Source organism: Pomacea canaliculata, linkage group LG5 (genome assembly GCF_003073045.1).
Source record: "Pomacea canaliculata isolate SZHN2017 linkage group LG5, ASM307304v1, whole genome shotgun sequence".
NCBI lineage: Eukaryota > Metazoa > Mollusca > Gastropoda > Architaenioglossa > Ampullariidae > Pomacea > Pomacea canaliculata.
Genome location: NC_037594.1, coordinates 18,005,437 through 18,025,306, shown reverse-complemented (window position 1 = coordinate 18,025,306; position 19,870 = coordinate 18,005,437). Strand labels below are relative to the sequence as shown.

General features: G+C 41.7%; 1 protein-coding gene across 1 annotated transcript in view; it reads left to right on the top strand.

The window, feature by feature from the left end:
• The window catches only part of LOC112564501 (sex peptide receptor-like), a 178,189-nt gene that overhangs the window by 43,579 nt on the left and 114,740 nt on the right, over positions 1–19,870 (top strand). Inside the window, 1 exon segment of the mRNA XM_025239357.1 lies at positions 3,828–3,918. The gene's annotated coding sequence lies outside the window, so the exon portion shown is untranslated.

Below are 19,870 nucleotides of genomic sequence, written 5' to 3'. Positions count from 1 at the left end.
AACCTCACAGCAATACCAGTGATTGACAATCAACAACTGAACATCCACAGGCCCTACAAGCATCCCTCGTGCATCATTAACAGCCTACATGGAATAATAATAAAATGTTGGAACAGAACGTCAGTGCAAAAGTGTTAATAAACAGCTTGAAGATAAACACATCACATCGTGATAGTGAGCACAAGAGTAATTTCGCTGGGAAGGAATAAAATTTAAAAAAAAAAACAGAAACAACGATTGAAGCAGATAGCTTTCAGAAAGAAAAATAGCTGGAGGGAAATTTGGACAGAAAAATAGCCTGTGGGAAATTCAAACAGATCAAACTGTCGTGAGGTCGCAACTGGATGGAGTTCCCCTCCTCCCTCCTTGTTTTCTTTATTTCTTTTTTTAATTTTTTTTTTCAGTTATATCCAAAGTTTAAGAATAGTTCTTATACTCTTAAAATGTTTGCATTTATATTCACCTCAAACGTACATAAGATTTCTGCTCAAGCCTTGATTTCATGAGAACTTGTCATTTCCAATAGAAAGACACTATTTTGCGAGGAAACAGATACAACCGCTCGAGGATCGCACCTCGGCCACATTCCGCCATTGACCGACAAGAAAACCAGAGACTTCCAAGAGTCTAGCTCCGGTAATGACCTTTGACCTTTAGCGTCATTACACGCAAACAGCTTTCTGTCAAAAAACTGTAACATATCGTTTGGAGAATAAGAGCGGCCAGCCAGTGATGCTAATCTCCACAGAGACGAAAAAATGGTGAAACTGTAGAAACCTTAGCAAAAATCTTGCCATCGATTCACGGAGGAGAGGTCACAGTTGTGGTCAGAGCATGTCCGTTGAGGTGTTAAAAAGACAGAAGGAGAAGTCGGTAATAACTTCTGTACTAATTAGTAAGCTTCATCTTGTTCGTACTTCGTCCTTCACAAAGCATCTCGCGAGCAGCACCACTCCCCTCTCTTTCTGTAAAAAGTGGAAGGAATGGATGGATGAGCAGATGATAATGGAACACGCCTGTCGCTCACAACGGAAGTAGAAATATAAAATAAATTTCATCAAACAAAAATTAATCATGATAGATGATAAAAAATTATAAAATCTGAATGTCATGATCACATCAAAATACGTGTGAACAAATAGAGGAAACTGTGCAGCTTCAGTGAATTAGAAAGACCAGAAGGGAAAAATTAACTTAGAATGCACAGAGGGAGATATAAGGTTTATGAATATGATACCTAAAGGGAGAAAGTCCTTGGGGTTTATGCGTATTGAAAGCACGCGCGCGCGAACACACACACACACAGACAGTCGTTTCTGTCGAGGGCAATGTCGGCATGCTCTTGGCATGAAGTTCTTCCTCCACCGTTCAAAGCAAATAAAATTCAATTTTATCTGCTGCTGCTGCTGCTGCTGCTGCTGCCAGTTCATCGACGGGCTTGAGTTTTTCATCGGCTGCAAGGAAACAGAGTTACATCTCTGTCGACCAAGCAAGCCTCTCGGACAGCTCTCGGTGACTCGCACACAGTCAAGCTGGCAGGCCGACGATAATAACTTTGCCGTGCATTTAGTAACAGGGTTTAAGGATAATCAGCTGCTGGAAGAATCTGACAATAATTTCACGAGAAGTTGGCATATTTACGTGCCCAATTTTTCAGCAGTTTTGAGCAAAGCCCTTGACTAACTCTGGGGGGGGGGCAGAGAAGGCGACAGAGGGACGCCGAACATTCTCCCTGAATGACTCTCAGAAGCCTCGATGTACAGTTGAATGGCAGTTGTGCAGCATCAAGTTCATATTCATGTGAATCTCTTTTTTTTTTTAATCAGCAAAGTTAGTCAAGCGTGAAATCAACTGATTGGTTTTGACGTCACACGCCTATAAATAGTCCTAACATTGCCCCTCCTCACCTGCTCTCCCCAGTCAGTCAGTTGGCTACAAGCTGGTATCTTATCAGAAAAACAGAAACTACAAAAAAGTTGGCATTATTTCAGCGAGTTTTTTTTTTTTTTGTGCCGATTAATATTCACTTACTGTCCTCCGAGATCGTGAAGCATTTTTATTATAAGCCTCAAGATTGTTAAGATTGTTGCAAAGTAATTTTTTTTTTTTTTTGGTCAAGCTTCCATGATAAACTTGAATTATATTTTGTCAGGGAAAAAAAAAACGAATTCTGGTACGAATTTGTTAGACAGTTTGAAATCCACTCACGCCTCCCGGGCTCTCCAGCAATTTTTCCGTTTATGAAATCTCGTCCAGGTTAGGTTCACCCCAACTCTCCTGAAACCCGCCTCCAGTGAAAGAATTGTTGTATCATTTCCAACAGATTCAAAAACTGGAAAGATAAAAGAAAAGGATTTGTTGACTCGTTTGAGCTTAAACTATGAAGAAGGTAACTGGTATATTAGGAAAACCCTGTCAAAAATATTTCCCACAATAACCCTTTCTCGGTATCTCAGGAGTTCTACTTAAAATCTGGTATTTTTGTTGTTGTTGCTGTTGTTGTTGTTATCGATGCTATATTTAGTGAGCAACGACTTCAGATTCTGCGAAATGCAGTGCAAGACTGTGTCAGTGTTCGTTGTGGGGACGGGACCCTCAGAGGTCTGCTGAGCCCTGTCTGCTCTCTCCTGCCAAGTTCATTATTATTATTCATGAAGTTGTGTCATCCAACTGTGATGACAGATCAGAGACACTTGCACATGCACGAACGACAAAAGTCGCCTGGTGTGAGCTCGTGCGTGTGTGCGTGCGTATATGTGTGTGTGTGTGAATGAGTCAGACAGAGATAGAGAGAGAGAGAAACCGATACAGCAGCACCACCTTCAAGAAGAGAGCCATTACACCCGAGGTTTATATCGTGGGAGGGCCAGAGGGACGTGATGCTGATACCCGGTTAAACACGAGCGGCCGCTTTGATGTGCGAGTCGGAGGGACTAAGCAGCTCAAGGCAAAAGCACGGACAGCCACAGGAACTGCAGGCTCCTGTGAATAAAACCCTTTCTGATTGGATGTTAACATGCTAATGTGATTGGTCAGTGGAAAATGGGGACAAAAAAGGATGCAAACTAACTTTAGGAGGAAAAGGAAATAGGTAGAGGGTACAGTTACTTATATAAATTAGAGAAATGTAAAGAATAAAGATACTTATGTAAATGGGAAAATTGGTAAATATAAATGACTTGCTGTTACATTACTTGCTAAATTAAAAGAATGTAAAAAATCCGTCGTTTAGTTGCTGAAGTAAAGAGAAGAGCATATGTACTCAACACATTGAGTTAAGCACATGAAACACGTGGTATTGAAGGCAATTAGATGGTGGAGAAAGACGATTCTTTTCTTTTTTCCCTCTGCCTATCTGCCTGATTGTCTGAAGGTTGCCTGTCTGCTGTCGCTCATTCCCTTATTCTTTCCGGTTGCTTTGATTCTGGTTCTTTTTGTCGTTACGGAGTCAGCAACAGCAGCAAGGGTAGGAATATTATGGCAGCCAGATGAGAGGATCTTAATAGAGAATGATGGTGAGGCTATCAGCTAGTTTACTTTACAACTATCACATCCCACCACCATCATAACGATGACCACCCCCATCACTACTATTACCACCACCATCACGACGATGACCACCACCATCAGTACTATCACCACCACCATCACTACTATCACCACCACCATCACGACGATAACCACCACCATCACTACTATCACCACCACCATCATTACTATCACCACCATCATGATCCCCACAGTGCATCTACTGCAACTACAACTGACACCAGTAGCTGCCACATTATCTACATGTGATGATGGACTTTACCTACTGTATGTTGCAGACTGAGGACGTACGAGTGAGTCCGGCTTTATCTTCTCTTCTGAAAATGAAACAACGGTGGAATACAAGTTCGTGAATCTCTGCAGGTACAGGTAAGACAACATTCTTTCTTTTCTCTTTAATCTTACTGAGCTTTTTATCACCTGTACAATGTTCCATCTTTAGTGGGCAATATGGATTCTTTTCTGTTTGTTTTTTTCCCCCGTCGTTTGAATGTTGCGATCATTTACAGCATTACCAACATGCTTGCTGTGGGAGGAGCAGAATTCGATCTTTAGTTGCAGGAAACGGCAGGAAGAAATGACAAATTGTTCATCGATGACCTGTGAGTAACCTCTCTGGATATTTTTGCTTTCATGAAATCTGAACCCACGTTTAAGGGAGCGGTCTGCACCGGGAAACCTTTTCAAGACCAGAATGCAATTTTTTCTGTCCATTTTGTTTATGCACGGGCGTCTGAAAATGTGGCGAGGGTCGGTGCTGGAGGCTACAGGGGAGGGAGCCGGTGGCTGTGTCAAGAAAGGCCAGCGTCTGCGTACTGATGGCGACTGTGGACAATGATCACTTCTGCATGCTCGGGGGCGGCCACTCAGTGCAAGAAGAAGCAATTTAATTTTCTGGCCTCTCCTAGAATCCTGGTTCTCTCCCCCTCATCCCTGTCCGGGATAATCTGTTATTTTTGTCTCGCGTCCCTTCCTCTTGTTGATTCTTGAATGTCCCTCCGTTTAACCGTCGATCCACCCAGCGATCTGTTGACCTCGTGCCCGCGCAACAGCAGATCTTCCTTTCTTTGTTTCCCTCTTCCTTCGTTCCAATATCTTCTTCTTTTTGTATCTGTCTTCTTGTGTGTCTGTTCGTATAAATGTCTAAATAATTTTGTTTCCTTCATCTTTCATATCTCGCCTTTACCTCTTTCTTCTTTCTTTCTTGCATTGTTTTCTTTTTATTGTCTTTATATCTCATTTTGTTTTTACGTAATCCCGTAATTTTTTACTTTTCGTTTTCTTTCTCTCTTTCGTTTTTCCACTCTTTTCTCATTATCTTTCATGTCTTTTGTGCTTCCTGATTTTCTTTTCTTTCTTTCCTACGCACTTTTTTCTTTCTTGCATCCTCACAGGCTAATCTATCGCACATTTTTATACATGTAACTGTCGTTTTAAAAATGTTACATGCCTTTTGATTGACACATCAAAGTAGGCTCATGTGGACTGGTATTATTGAAGGTGTCACGAACACACAGCTACATAGCAAGCGCACAAACGGGAGTGTGGATCCATATCCTCATTACCCACCCTCAAAGATCCCCCCACACACATACGCATGCGCGCGCAGCGAAATGAAGAAAGATCATCCATACCTACCCAATCTGGACCCAAAGCCCTCTACATTTACTGTATTTAAAATCTTACTTTTTGTTGTTCCGAAGAATTTTGTGTAAAACGGCTAAAAATAATATACATCCAATAATAAATCTGTAATACAGGTATTTATCACACACATGCTGACATCATAGTAGACTCCATAAGCCGTACACAAACACAAAATGCACACAGGATACATTAAGTCTCAAACCAGACATATTAGCAAATATAAGGTGACCAGACGTCCCGCTTTAGGCGGGACAGTCCCGCTTTTGACCTCGTGTCCCGCCTGCTCATCGGGCGGGACGCCCAATGTCCCGCTTTCTGGCTTTGTGGCAAGTCCATCGAATGTCCCGCTTGTTTTTAAAAATCACTTTTTTCAGCGTTTTTTGACGGTGACGACACCATCATCGGCACGTGTCCCGCTTTCGCCCCCGAAACGTCTGGTCACCTTAAAATATATATACAGAGACATCAACGGCCATTAGCGCAAGGGAACAAAGGTAAAAAGGTATTTCCTACAGAACAGATATTCTGTTTGAATTTACCAAAGAACGAATTCTACCCGCATATTGATCCTGTCCTATACCCCACTTCACCCGACACCCACACGAGGGCGCTCACGTACGCGCGCACACACACGTGGTCGGAAACAAACAAACATCTGTACATATATATATATACATGTGTGTGTGTTTTCACCTTCTCTTTTTGTTATATTTTGATTTGGACTCACACAATCTTCTTAGGTTAAAAGTATGTATATATATATTTATATAAAATGTGAAGAAGAGGTGCTGTGTGGAGCTCTCCTCAGAAGCCTCCCCGAATCGAAGTCGATATAACAAGAGCGAGATAGAAGGAGAGAGAATGAGAGAACAAATCAGAGAGAGAGAGAGTGGGAAGAGAGAGAGAGATCATGCTTTGACCAGGTCGCCACACAGTTGACAACAACAAGTTTGACAACAACAAGTGTCAAAGTGTAATGTCAATAAAAGCCACAGGAATTGAAAAGATTACTCCAGGGAGGAAACTCCTGTAGGCTGGTGCAGAAGCAGGCGGCCTCCAGTTTTGGTCACTGAACACCGCGCGAGGGGCGATAAGCCAGCAGGCAGCATCCTTCAGGCGCGCAGCACGTGCATGGTGACGTCATGGCTTGCTGCACTCCACTCGCTGTCTTTATCTCTTCTTTCTCTCTCTGTCTTCACGCGCTTTCAGATTCAAACGACTTTTCTCTAACCATTAATGTAATAAACTACAATAGCAATGACAAGTATGTCTGTATATTACTTGCCTGTGTTTGTGTGCATAAAAATACACGTGTGTTTTGTGTTACGAAATACTTTCTCCCCTAATTTTGAAAATAAAAAAAGTTTTCTGCACAGGGTGGGAAAACTACTCGCACACGAACGCACACCAGCATGCACGCAGCAACCACTTGAATACGTTCCGCGGTGAATTGTCGGGAAGTGATTTGACTGGTCCTGCTTCATTATTGTTGCTAAAAATTTGGAGCATGCTTAAGGGTTCTCGTAAAGAATTCCTAATACCGTAAATCTGATGAAATGAATTTAATTTAAATATTTGTCCAACCTTTTACCGTGGCTTCAACATCCTAAACGCGGCGATCGAAGACAGGAACAGGCGTTAAGTTTTTTGCATTCCAAACAACGGACCTCGGCCCGTTGGGCGGGGGTGATGGAGGAGGGGAAAGTAAGGTGGGGGGAGACTTGATAATTTTTTTTTGTCTTCACAAGGACACGAGATAATTCCAGATGTAATAAACTCTATTCAATTTCGGCCTCGTGTTCTACATCAGGGTTAGTGCAGTGTGCGTCCGCTCAAGCAAGCACGCCTTAATTCGATTTCTGACAACTCCTTCCCGCGGACGAGAATCTGTTTGTTCTTGTTTCTTGGCGAGAACCAGTGCTGCCCTCGTACGGACTTCTCACGGGGATGTCTGGCGTGGATGTCACTCCACGTGACTCTGGTAAACCTGGACTTAAGTGCTGCTTCCTAATGATTACCAACAGGAGAGAACTGACTCGATTTGGCCCCGTCTTTGATCACCTCATTCTCACCCACCATGCTAAAAGAAAAACGAATGGACACAAGTTCATCAGTGCCACGTAAAATTGATAGAAAAGGAATTGAGTTACATTATTCAGTTGTAAAACTAAAACAAGCGAGGGCTTAAACTTAATAAGAGTTGGACACATGCCGAGAAGGGAACGTTCCTGTTCGTTGCCTGTGGTGGCGTGGATCTGAATACGAGGACGAGACATCAGCGCCATCTTATGTTTGCGATCGACACTACAAAAGAATTTAGAAAGTTTTAAAACCACTTACTTTTTCTGTTTGGGGGCATTCGTCGGCATCTGTATTGATAAGCCTGACTGAATAATATGAAGAAGTGCTTTCCCGAACAACAGTCAGACATCTGAAAGAGTCGCTGGCGATAACAGGAATCATCGCTTTGTCACCTAGAAAACGCGTTCAGTGGCGATGAGAGGCAAGCAAGGAAATTGCACAGACTTAAAACTTCATTTTGCTCAGGATGGCAGACACCTCACTCAGTTCTTTTCTGTCTGACGGTCAGAGCTACTTCGGCAGAAAATTAACTTTCATTCAGATCTGATAAACACTTCCTGAGAGAGCATCATTGAACCCCGAATCGCATGCTGCATATGGAAAGCAGAGACACAGACAATTGTGTATGCAAATATAGATAACAAAATGATTACCTACAAGCTACACTTTGCCACCGACTGACTCTCATGGACACTTTGTATGCAAACTAAAGCACGACACATTACACACGCATTTTCTGCTAATACCGGCTGAAGGAACCGTTGCAAGGTGGACTTTGATTATGCCACCATTTTCAGCTTGAAGACCATTGTATAGACTGGTCTATTCGTGTTTCTCGGTCGTGAGTCCAAAAGAACTATTAGGGCAAGTAAGACTGATCACGCCTTCAGGGAGAACTGCGCTTCGACAAGACTTGCCCCACCTCCCCACAGACAAGTCATAGAAAACCAATTGAGACGAAGAGGGAGGATGATTGCTCTCCCACTCTTCCCCATCTCTCTCTCTAAAAAAAAAGAGATTTTCCTTTGAGGTTGACCTAAATTGCCGAAAACATTTTGAAGGACCGTAGGCATTGTAAAGGGTAGTGACGATAGGAAATATTTTTAAACATGTGTGTCAGCATGATTTATTCATGACAGTCATACTGTTGAGGGTGCTGGTCGCGAAAAGACATACTTTCGGTAAACTCTATGTTTTGTTTATTTACAAACCATCGAAAGTTCTCGAGAATAGCCGGCTCCTATCTCATATGCAATAATAAAACTCGAGTTACAGTTCTTACTTCGGACAGGACTGCATGATCCGAGTGATGTGTACTTGTTTTGTTTGTCACCTTTGGTTTGTCCCCCTAAGATCTGGTATGTAAGCAAGATCCTGTTAACCCAGCGGAAGTTTCGCTTTTTCTTGAAACGAACACTTGTAAACATTAGGAATCTGGAGGGAGATAACTTGTTAGGGAGCAGGGCGTGCCTGAGAGTATTTCACTTCGCCATCCGCTGACTACTTTCTAATGAGAAGTTCGATCCCGAGTCCTAGTTGCCCGTGCCCTGCTGTCAATACAATTGACTTCTGTAGAATCTTGATTGGAATGATGTTCAGGCTCAGACCTAAACTTTTGCTGAGCTCTATTGTATGTTAACGACGATTTTGGTTGAAATAAGAATACGCAGGTCAGGGACATGACCCCTAATCTCATCATACTGTAGTGATTGTAGATCAAGGGTCAAAGAAGGGTGTCTAAATATTGATTGAGTAAAACTGTTATTGAAGCCCTGCACTGTTGGTAATCTTTTATCTTCCTTTGTTCTTTGCAGTCATTAAAATATTACTGACCTATCAGCTTTCTAACGATGACAAATCATGAGTATAATCAATGCTTTGGATATCATTTCATTCATTCAGACTTTGACTGGTACAGGTCGTTAAACATTTCAGCAACGTCTGGGTCTTGTAGCTTCGCAAAATCCAAGCAAAATCTGGTGGAGGGAGATGTTTGAGGGGAACCTCACCCTCATGTCGCCAGCTTCTAGCTCGGTGACAAGATCATGGTCGTTGTCTATGTCCTCGTCCATCGATTTCGTTTATCAAGGCAGTTTGTGTCTGAAGGCAATCCTAAAGAGATGAGTCTTAAGCAGCCGCTGGAAACCAGCGGAGCGGAGCGGCAAGGGGAGAGTACTCCAAGCAAAGGGACCAGCGTGAGCAAAGGCTCGTTGGCCAGCAGAGCAAAGTGTGGGGAACGTGCAGTTGGAATGTATCAGCAGGTCAACAAAATGGGTGGGATAAAGTCTAGAGACTGAGGCAGCAAGTTCTAATGTATTTTTTAAGCAAAAGTTTTTTTCAGAGGCATGCAAAACAAATGTGAAGATAAAAATGAGCAAGTATCGCTATAAAATATCCCCCACTACCCTCTTCCCCCACCAGTCCAACCACATCCACGTGTGCTCATCGCTCATTTCCATACAGTCTACCCGTATGTCCTTTTATTTCTTTTACTTGGAGCGCAATTTATGTACAGAGATATGTTACCTAACCATGTTTGTAAGCATTTAGGTGAAGTCCACCCTCTGACATTAATAGACAGTTTTATACATGGGGGAAAAATAAAACTACCCATACAGCGCTATCTTGTTTCTGAGGGATGCCTGCAGGTCAGAGGTCATCCTCTGAAGGCCGACAGTTTGAGTGTAAATGTTACATTTACTACCTTGGTCGCTGCCAGACATCGTGGACATCGGAAAAGAATGGACACCCTGGATCATTTTTACTTTCGTCGTTTTTAGGTTTGATCTGTCACTGCCACCTGACAGCCTGACTGAAAAGAACCGGGCATGTCTTCCAAATGGACAGAATGGGGACGACCTTCGCCCATCCCTTTAAATCCTATCTTCTTTTTTTGTAAAGCATGGTGAGAGAACAGACAGTATCTACCGTTCAAAGGATCCGACAAAGTAGAGAAAGATTGCCAACCAATTTCCTCGTGGGCTTTGCAAAACCCATCGACTGTAGATTGGAAAAGGGCGGCGGATGGTCGAAGAAAGTTTTCGCAAAACGAGCTTTCTAGAAACTATTAGCGCGTGACTATTCAAGTTGACAGTGTGTAGGAGAGATTGCGAGAGACTGATGCAGCGGTAGCAATATGTCCACATTTTATTTTGTTTATATGTGTTGTGTCCAGCCTCAAAACATACATGCATTCCTAACCAGGACTAACCCAAACCTTAATCCAATTCCCAATGCTAACTATGCAGTACCCTAGATAAACACTTTTACAACGGAATAAAGAAAATCGAAATATGAATTAAACAAAAATAATACTAAAAAATGAAAAATACAGCAACTGCAAATAAACATAAAAATTCATAATACAGTCAACAAATATAATTGTGATCAAACCCATGAGTTTACCACAAAACAGGGATGTGCATGTCCATGTTGTAATCTGAGTCACGTGACAACGACGTCAGCGTTACAGCTGGACTAACAAAAACATCAGTCAACACTGAGAAATCACAAAAAAAGAAAGGGGAATCAATAATCAATAAAAGTAATGACTCTGTTTTCGACGAAAACAAAAAGAATGGGGAACACACAGGAAAAATAAATTGTTTGCGTCTGGGGAAAAGTTTTAGGACTGAATTCTGACAATAATAAGATTCATCTGTGTCGGGGTGACTCCGGTACGGAATTTACTGTTTTGGCGGCGTTTCCGAGTTTCGTGGGCCGAAGGGTAGGAAAATGGAAAGGTGATGCTAAGAAAAGAAAAAATAACCTGCCATAACGGTTCTCCCTTGTAGTTATTATGCATGCAGGGCGAGTAAAGATAAACTTTCGACTTAATCAGCAGATCGTTTGCCGGCGATTTAAAACCGACATTGACAGACATTGTAAAATGAACATCAGCTTGGTGAACATCGTTCAAACGACGTGTAAACGCGGTGTTCAGAAGATGACAACATTCAATGGGAGTAATCTCCCCTTCACTTCACGGAGAGCATCGGCGATAAGCGGCTGCCGGGTGGCGGGACATCTTGACACCCGAGAGAGAAGATGGAGGGAAGTCAGGATTTATCTCTTCTTGTGTACGGCAAAGAGAACTGACAAATTGACAAACGGCGTGTTCTTGATGTCAGCTGACCAAGACATTTAAAAAGAACTCCATCTGTTTGTATATGTCTCTGTCATTTTTAGCGATAACATAGCGATAACATTGGAGACAGGACTAAGATAGCAGAAACGAATACAAATGACCTGCATTGCTGTTGTCTGATGTTTTACAACCGCATCTTTCTCACCCTAAAACAGATTTCTTGGGACCACCTCACCAGGCCCTGCATTTGAAGTATCTCTAAAACATAGAAAAAAATTTTGACAGTGGGTAATAAAGTCTTTTAATTTTAATTCTTTTTTATTGCATCGAATACTCTGCCTCTTTTGATTCTTTCTGAAATAATTATTGTGCCGTCTGCAAAAACACGAACAGGATGCTGCGCACAAATGAATATAATTCTCTGTTAGCCATCTGATGTTGTTCTCATCCACACGGTCTTGGAGTTAAAGAGCCGAGGCGATGTGATTTAAAATGCTGAGACCGGAAGGCAACGAGCCGGGTGTTCTGGGCCATTTCCTGAGATGCTAGGCCAGGATCCCTCGCGCACAGCGGAAACTTTTCTTGCGGCAAACAAGGGAGACGATTTGCAGATTTGCACGTTTTTGCAGAACAGAGTAAATTACCCTGATACTAGGGCGCCACGCGCAGACCTGAAAGAAAATACAGGGTTTTTTTTCAGCCAGAAGAACAAACAAGAGAAAAACAGCACACTGTGAATGAGTGCGCATGTGCAGTGTGGGTGTTGCTCACGTTTCAGTGATTAATGATGTGTGCACGTGACGACAAGTGGGTGAAGGGGTGGTGGGAGGATGGGTGGCGGGTTGAAGTTGGTGATGGAGTCAAACGTCTGCTCCTGTCGTTGAAGTTCACACCAACAAGTGATGGAAACTAATCAATGTTGGAATTCGGATTCTAACATTTTGTTAAAAACACAGAGAACATGTCGGTCGCCATCCGAAGGTTTCTATAAAATTTGTTTCTTTTTTCTTCACAACATCTCTACCTGTTGCTCACTTTACTGCCTCTGTTTTGTCTTACCTTTTGTGTCCCATCTCTTTCTTCCCCTTGTATACTGAATCAAAATACCAGATATGCTACACCCACCAAGAAAAGCCTTTAAATGTTATTAAAGTAGCAATATGATGACAAAGTCACGTGGGTTTGCCACGTGATGACTACACTGTACAGGTATGGCTACGGCTTTGGTTGAGAAAATCCAGGTGTTGCTCAAATAAAGCAAGGAATACGTTTTTGAATGATTGTTTTAAACTAAGTATGGCATAGTGGGGTTAAGTCTAGTCCAAGTTTTTTTCCCTGATAATTTATGCAAATTTACTATAATGCGTATATAAATATAAGACTAGAGTGCGCACGTGCGTGTGCGTGTGTCCGAGTGATAATTTGTGTGGGTTTTTTTTAGTATATTTAACACGCATTCTTTGGTTTATCTTCTGCAATTGTTAAAAGCACAGTGTGGCTCTGGTTAATGTGTGTTTATACGTTTGATGATTTCTCTTATAGTCCCCCTTTAAACTGGCCGATAACCTCGTCAATAAAGAAATTCAATCTCTCTCTCTGGCAGTCCCGTGGTGCAGCAGGTAAGTGCTGATCATTAATACATTGAAGATTGGTTGTCCTTGGTTCAGACCTTGTCTCGAATATATTGTTATTTCTCTGCATGTGGCAGGGCATACAAGGCTAGGTTGTTGCGACATTTCCTTAGTTGCTGGTTCGGAAATTAAAAAATCCTATTTCCTCCTCCCGTTCTTCTTCTGCTCTCTCTCTCTCTCACGCACACACACACACACACAAAAACACAAAACACACACACACATATGCACGAGTAATTTCTGTCTGTGTTTTCCAGTGTTAGCAGCACCATTCTAGTCACCTTGGTGATAAAAGCCATGCTGACCCCAAACAAAGGGTTTTTGCAGGCCCCAGTCAGTTTATTTCCACAATTTGCCTGCCAACCCGTGCATTTGAGAGCTGCTGTGCAAAGGTCGTGTAAAGCTTCAGAGCTGTGAGGCTGTTAATATTCTTCTAGGCAAAGTTTATGTTGTCGTGAGTGTCTAGGTTGTCACATAAACATCATTACCTTGCAGTTCGTGCTTGTTCACAATCTGGAGGATGCAGGTTAATCTGATTTGCCTTTAATTTGAAATATGATCGCAAACACGCATTGAGATACTTCTGCAGATATTTCTTTTAGTACTGCTGATGTTTGAAAATTCATAAAAGTGTAGCAATGCATGGAATATGTCTTAATACGGATAGAATTTTGCACTTAATTTAATCAGTAATTAGAAAAATAGTTCTCTATCTACCTGTAAGTCTGATGTCTGACTTTTACAGCAACATTTTTTTAATGTCTTTCTGTGTTTGTCGTTCATTAGTTTTACCTTTCATTTGTCATCTTTCATTGCTTCCTTCCTTTCTTTTTGTCTTTCCTTCGTGTGACGTTGGTATGAAAACATGGCAGAAGCCTCAATAAATACCCGGACAAGTTCAATTTAGTTTGTGACACTGACAACACACTATTTGGAATTCTCACCAGTGGCAAATGATTTTGCTGTGATATAGCACTAGTTGCTGGCACGACATTAAACACAAACAAACAAAAAAACATTGGCAAATGATTGCTGTCCACCAGTGGCAAATGATTGCTGTCCACCAGTGGCAAATGACTGCTGTCCACTAGTGGCAAATGATTGCTGTCCACCAGTGGCAGATGATTGCTGTCCACCAGTGGCAGATGATTGCTGTCCACCAGTGGCAAATGATTGCTGTCCACCAGTGGCAGATGATTGCTGTCCATCCGAAAATATTTCCTTCTCCCCAGAGCTACAGAAGCCGAACATTACAGACGATGCTCCAGCAAAAGCTCACACCTCAAGCCTTTAGTCTTCCATATACTTTAGGTCTCTTCAGATGCAAACAGGTAATAGGAAAAAATCGGTGACTGTTCTGTTCTCATTATCTGTCAGTTTTGCAACACCAAAACCATTATTTTCTTATGTCTGGGTTAACATTTATCTGAAAGAAAACTTTAGAAGCAGACTGTGATGAACATCATCCACAGATGGCAGAGTTCCCGGACCAGGAGCTGGATGTTTTATGATGGGAACCCCTAGAATCCGCGGGGGCATCTTAAATCTTATGGATATTTGATTCGAAGAAACAGCAGCCAGCTTGAGGCCAGAACTGATGAGGATGCTCTGGCACACCAACTGCTGATGGCGTGGGCCGCAAACTGCAGTCAGAAGCATCAAGCGGGTATCTTGCTGCCTCTGGCACTTTGGTCAAGGATTCATTTACATGTTATGACACTCGACAATCTCTCGTCGTAAAAAGTTCGACTTCACTTCACCCCAGAAACGGAAGCGGAGGGGGAGGACTGGATAAAACATACGTGGTCTATGCCCTCGCCGCCATTCCGACTAATAAAGTACAACTTGAGAGTGAGTGGTGTTCATGGGGAGGAGCAGGAAGCGTGAGCTCGCCAAGGAGTTGTCTTGACACCTCATTATGGCACCAGGCAAAGTTCCAAGGAGTGATTGATCACAACACTAAGAGATGAATGAACCTTTCGGTATGAAATCTTGTTGGAAAGATAGGTAGTCACTCTCTATGATGAGTATTAGAAACTACAGAGGTGAGAGAGAGAGAGAAGGAGAAAATGAGAAAAACCTGGATTTTTCAATCACATACCCTTCAAAATATCATCACATGTGTTGCGTGCTGAAGATAATGAGAACGGATGGGAACAAAAATAAATGAAATGGTGGAGAATGAGGTGAATAAAAGAGGACTGCAGTAAATAAGTTTTTTTTTATAATGAAAACAGATTCTTATTCCTTCTCTTATTACCACCTAAAATTTATTAATACTTTAAAAACATTGTGGACATTAAAATTTGTCTCTCACAAAAAAATAAACTGATGATTTGGCTGACAGCTTTCCTGATAAGAAAGGATTCCTTGTGAGGATTTAAAAGTAAGCTTCTGACATGTTGTTATCAGTTTGCACACAGCTTCGGACAAAGAATCCTTTCAAATGTGAAAAACTGCCAAAAAGACAGCGCTAACGAAATGTTCCGAAAAAAACAATGCAAAGTTGAGGTTTCCAGATTTTGTCACCCATTCGATTTTTTTCTAGAATAACACTGCCCACACCCTTACTCCCCACACCCCCATTATCCTAGTTTTACTTCTTGTTAAGATTTTATATTGCGGATATGCTTTCTGAATCTCTTGTTTGATTTTAAGTATTTTTTAAATATTAAATATTTAAAGTCAATTTTAAGTCACGTTCCCCTTTCTACTCAGTTTTCTGTCTAAAGACTAGCTTTGTGTTACTTTCTATTATTCTACTTTGTCGTTCATTCCTAAAGCACGGAATGCAACCGTGTGAGGTGTAGGTGTTTATTATTACTATCATTGCAATGGCAATCTTCTTACCATCTTGCCGGAAGTTGGTCGGACAGGAGACAAACAAGATCATGGCTTACCTCGTCCCGCCTGCAGGGTTACAGGTCCCGGTGGTACTCTCCGAGCTAACAAGCTTTTTAAAGCAGCCAACCATCATTTATTGAGCCCAAGCTCTTACAGACTCCAGCTTCTGTGACTGTTCTGTGCTTGGGCGAGAACTAACAGCTTCTGTGCTCATGTCTATAACACTTGACGACGACGACGACGACGATAAATGGTCATGTGTGAGTATCGATTATATTGTAAAACGTTTTTTGCTTCGAAAGGACAAATATTTTGTGTGAGGCATCGTTGATACTTTACAGTCTCTTGTTCGCTGATATCAAGAAGGTATCCCATTATCTTAAGTACGGAATGTTCGAGCAATGGCTGTTTTGCGTAAGTTAGAAACCTTTGTGATTCGGTGCCAGCTTTCTTTTCTTTTCTTTTCTGACAGAAAGTGGGAGGTAAATGAGTTACAAAAATGCAGGGAGTCCTGAGAAAAAAGAGAACAGTAACATTGCGAAAGATGTCAGCTACTGTAGCTGAGCTCGAATTTTGCGGAGGCGATGTCAAGAGTTTTTTTTTTCTTTTTTACAATAGTTCCGGGCTGTTATTACCTGTGACAGGTCTTCCTGCCAACGTACAGTTTGACAAAGAAGCAGTTCCTGACAAGATGTAAGCAGGGAACACAGGAAAATGGAAAATGGAAATAGCCTAAAACCAAAATCCCGAAGAAAAAAAAAAGAAAAAGGGACTCTCTCTCTTTCTTTCTCTCTCTCTCTCACACACACACATACATCTACGCTCCACACGTGCACGCACGCCACAAACCTCCCACACACACACTCCATCATCCATTTGATCCTCCTCGCCACATAAAAACACACAGAAGCAAAGAAAGTGCGCGCAAGAGAGAGGAGGAGCATGGAAACTCTTTCTGAGTGTTTTTTTTTTGTTGCTTTTTCATCGCAAACTTTATGTATGTAAGGTGTGATCTATCCATTGACGAGTTGATGTCCAGCATCTTCAGAGCTGCATATTTTGAGTCACACAATAACAACACCAGGCATAAGTATGTTGCCACTCAAGCCACCCACACCTGTCTGTACTGTTATCATGACGAGACCTCTAACATTCTCTACCTCATCATCAAAGTGTACCAACTACCAAACGCTGCAGCACGACTCACTGCAAGGAGAAAAACGAGATCAGAAGTTGTGGCGACATGTAAGAAGTTTATGTTTGATGACAAACATGTGGAGACAGACCTTTGACACACCACACGGCTGCTTCCTGCTGGATGCTGACACTTCTGACTGTAAGCCATTTTGCTGGGCTTCTTGTGTAAATTTGAAGGTTTTCTGTAGGGGTGGTCTTCCTGTCTTGTGAGAACTCGTTTAAGGTCAACGCTGCCATTGAGAAAGCTTTTTAATCTGAATACTCTCCCACACTCCCCTGTGAGGAAAAAAAAATCATTATCAGCTTATTCATGCTACAAAATAACACCATAATAGTCTTGTAGTTTCCACTTCTCCATATTTGCAAAAAAAAAAAAAAAAAAAAAAAAAAGGACATGATAGATGTGTGTAGTTATTAACTTCCCCTTCATTGTTAACACTAATGCATCTGAGCAGTGCACTGATCGCTTAAGGAAGATTTAAAAATTGGGGGGAATATGGTAACTTTTTTATATATTGTTTTCTTTTTCGCTAGACGTTCTTTCAAAGAGCAATAGAAAGAAAGTGATCATCAAAGTAACAAACGAGGATGCCAAAATATACATTTTTTTTCACCAGCAAGAGCGTGTTTCACCGGTTAACGGCGACATCTTGTTATCAATAAATTAGTAATGTAAGATCCACCCGCGACCCTAAGTGTCTTGTGAGTGGCCGGCTGGTGCAAGTCTTGCCCCTACTGCAAAACGTCTCGGGGAACGAAGCCAGCGTTGGTTTCGTGCTGAATGCGGATACGATGCCCTGTCGTGCCCTGTCGTTACTGATGTCGCGTGCCGTCAGGAGCATCCATTTGAGGTTGACGACTGCAGGAAACGCCCAGAAAGACCAGCTTTTAAGTGCCCCTGTGGCGAACATTCTTCAACGTCTTGCCATCAGACCAGAAGCCAAGGCCGCAGTCCACGGCGCGCTCTTCCTGAACCGGAAATAGGCATGAGCGCATGTGTGTAGGCGCAATACTACTACCAGTCACGTACAAGAGAAATAATTATTGTGCAGTTTATCGGAGGTTTGCACTTTCTAAGCTCTCGCTTCCCGGAATCACGTTTTTATGGACGAAAAATGTTCTTGAACCAAAGAAATAGTTGCTCATCTTTTGGAACTATCTTTTGATAGAGGCACGAGGCGCAGCACTTTCTGTGATTGCAGACATTGGTCACGACTCCTCTTTCTACAAGCTTTTTTCTTTTCGGTTAAATATCCTTGCATTTTATTAATTATTCTGTTTTATTACTCGTAGCACCACAAACATCAACAGCATACTTAAGAGTCATCATTTATAATCTTGTTATTACATTGTTATAATTATTTCTTCAGAAATTAATAGAAAAAAAAACAATTAATTTGTGACAACATTTCTTAAATTCAATATTCAGTATCTTGAAAGCGTGTATACGCATAAGTACTACACTTAAAGTAAAATATTCTGATGTTAGCATGCTCACTCTACGGGGAAGTAACCCTTTCTCTCTAGGTACATCACACTCAGATACGATTATTCTGTGTGAATTTCTCTGGTGTGTTTTAATATTTTCTGAGGAGTTTTGTGAAGAGCATACTTTTAGTACACATATTTCTTTTCTTCTCACCTTTTATCGGCTTTAGCTCTATTGTTATTGTGTTCAGCATTACTAAAAATTAGTTATTGTATTATCTTACTTCTGTTTTATAATAATAATAATAAAAATAAAAATAAAACAAATCCATTCTACCGTTTTGTGTTACTTATTTTTTGTTTAAATAACACTTGGTCGATTATCAATAAGCATAAAGCTAAACCTCAACCTGGTAAACATCTTGTTTAGTTTTCGTATCTCTTTGATTAAAGTTATCTTATCCAAACTACCATTCCCTCCTTGAAGGATCATTTAAATCTCCACAGAGTACTCACAAATGAAAGACCTGTGTCTTCCGAGTGTTTTACTCACCCAAAGAACGAAGTAGGGTTCGGGGTGGGGAGGGATTTCAATGTTGTCACATTAATCGGCTGCTATTGATGAAAGAAGGAAAAGGCCCCTGTCTCAGCCCCGAGCAGAGGAAACGGCTCGTCATTAGGTTAAAGCAGGCAATCAGCAATTAGCTGTCTGTGGGGTCCTCACGAGACTAATGCCTCTTGTCCACCCCAGACGCCGATGAGGTGTGTCCGTCGAAGAAGTGCTGAGCACAGAGATGAGAGTGGATTATTTTCTTTGCCCAAGGTTTAAAGGAGCTCGTCTAATCTTCTTCTCTCTGTGGTCGTCATCTCCCTAGCTGGTCAAAGAAGCAGTTCTATGGCTTTCTGTGCGGAATCGAGACTCAAAGCCCTATTCTAAGCCATACTCACACGCCTCTTCCTCCTCCTCGAAGCCACAACTACAGTCCATCCATCAATTTATAAATTTGCAAGCCCATTCAAGCCACAATGACCACGCTTGTGCACCCGAACACGGAGGCGCAAAGACAATTCATTTATCAAACTTAAAGGGAAAAGCAAGTCAGATGAGCTTTTATGAGAGCCTACATTCTAAATCATGTCCATCAAAGTTTCGGACGAAAAAAAGGATCGTTTGCTTAGAATTGAGTCTACAGGAAAATATATGAGGCTGTTGAAGAAGTTGGTCATGCTGTGTTATTGAGTGACATGTCGGTATATCACCTGAGTGGTAGGTCGTGAAAACGCTGGCATCCTAGATTTGAAAACCGTGTAGAAAATTTTCGAACAAGAATATAGCAACAAAAAGTGAAGCGAACTGAAGAATACTGGCGAGACAGATGACGATGCTAGAAATAGGAACATAGAA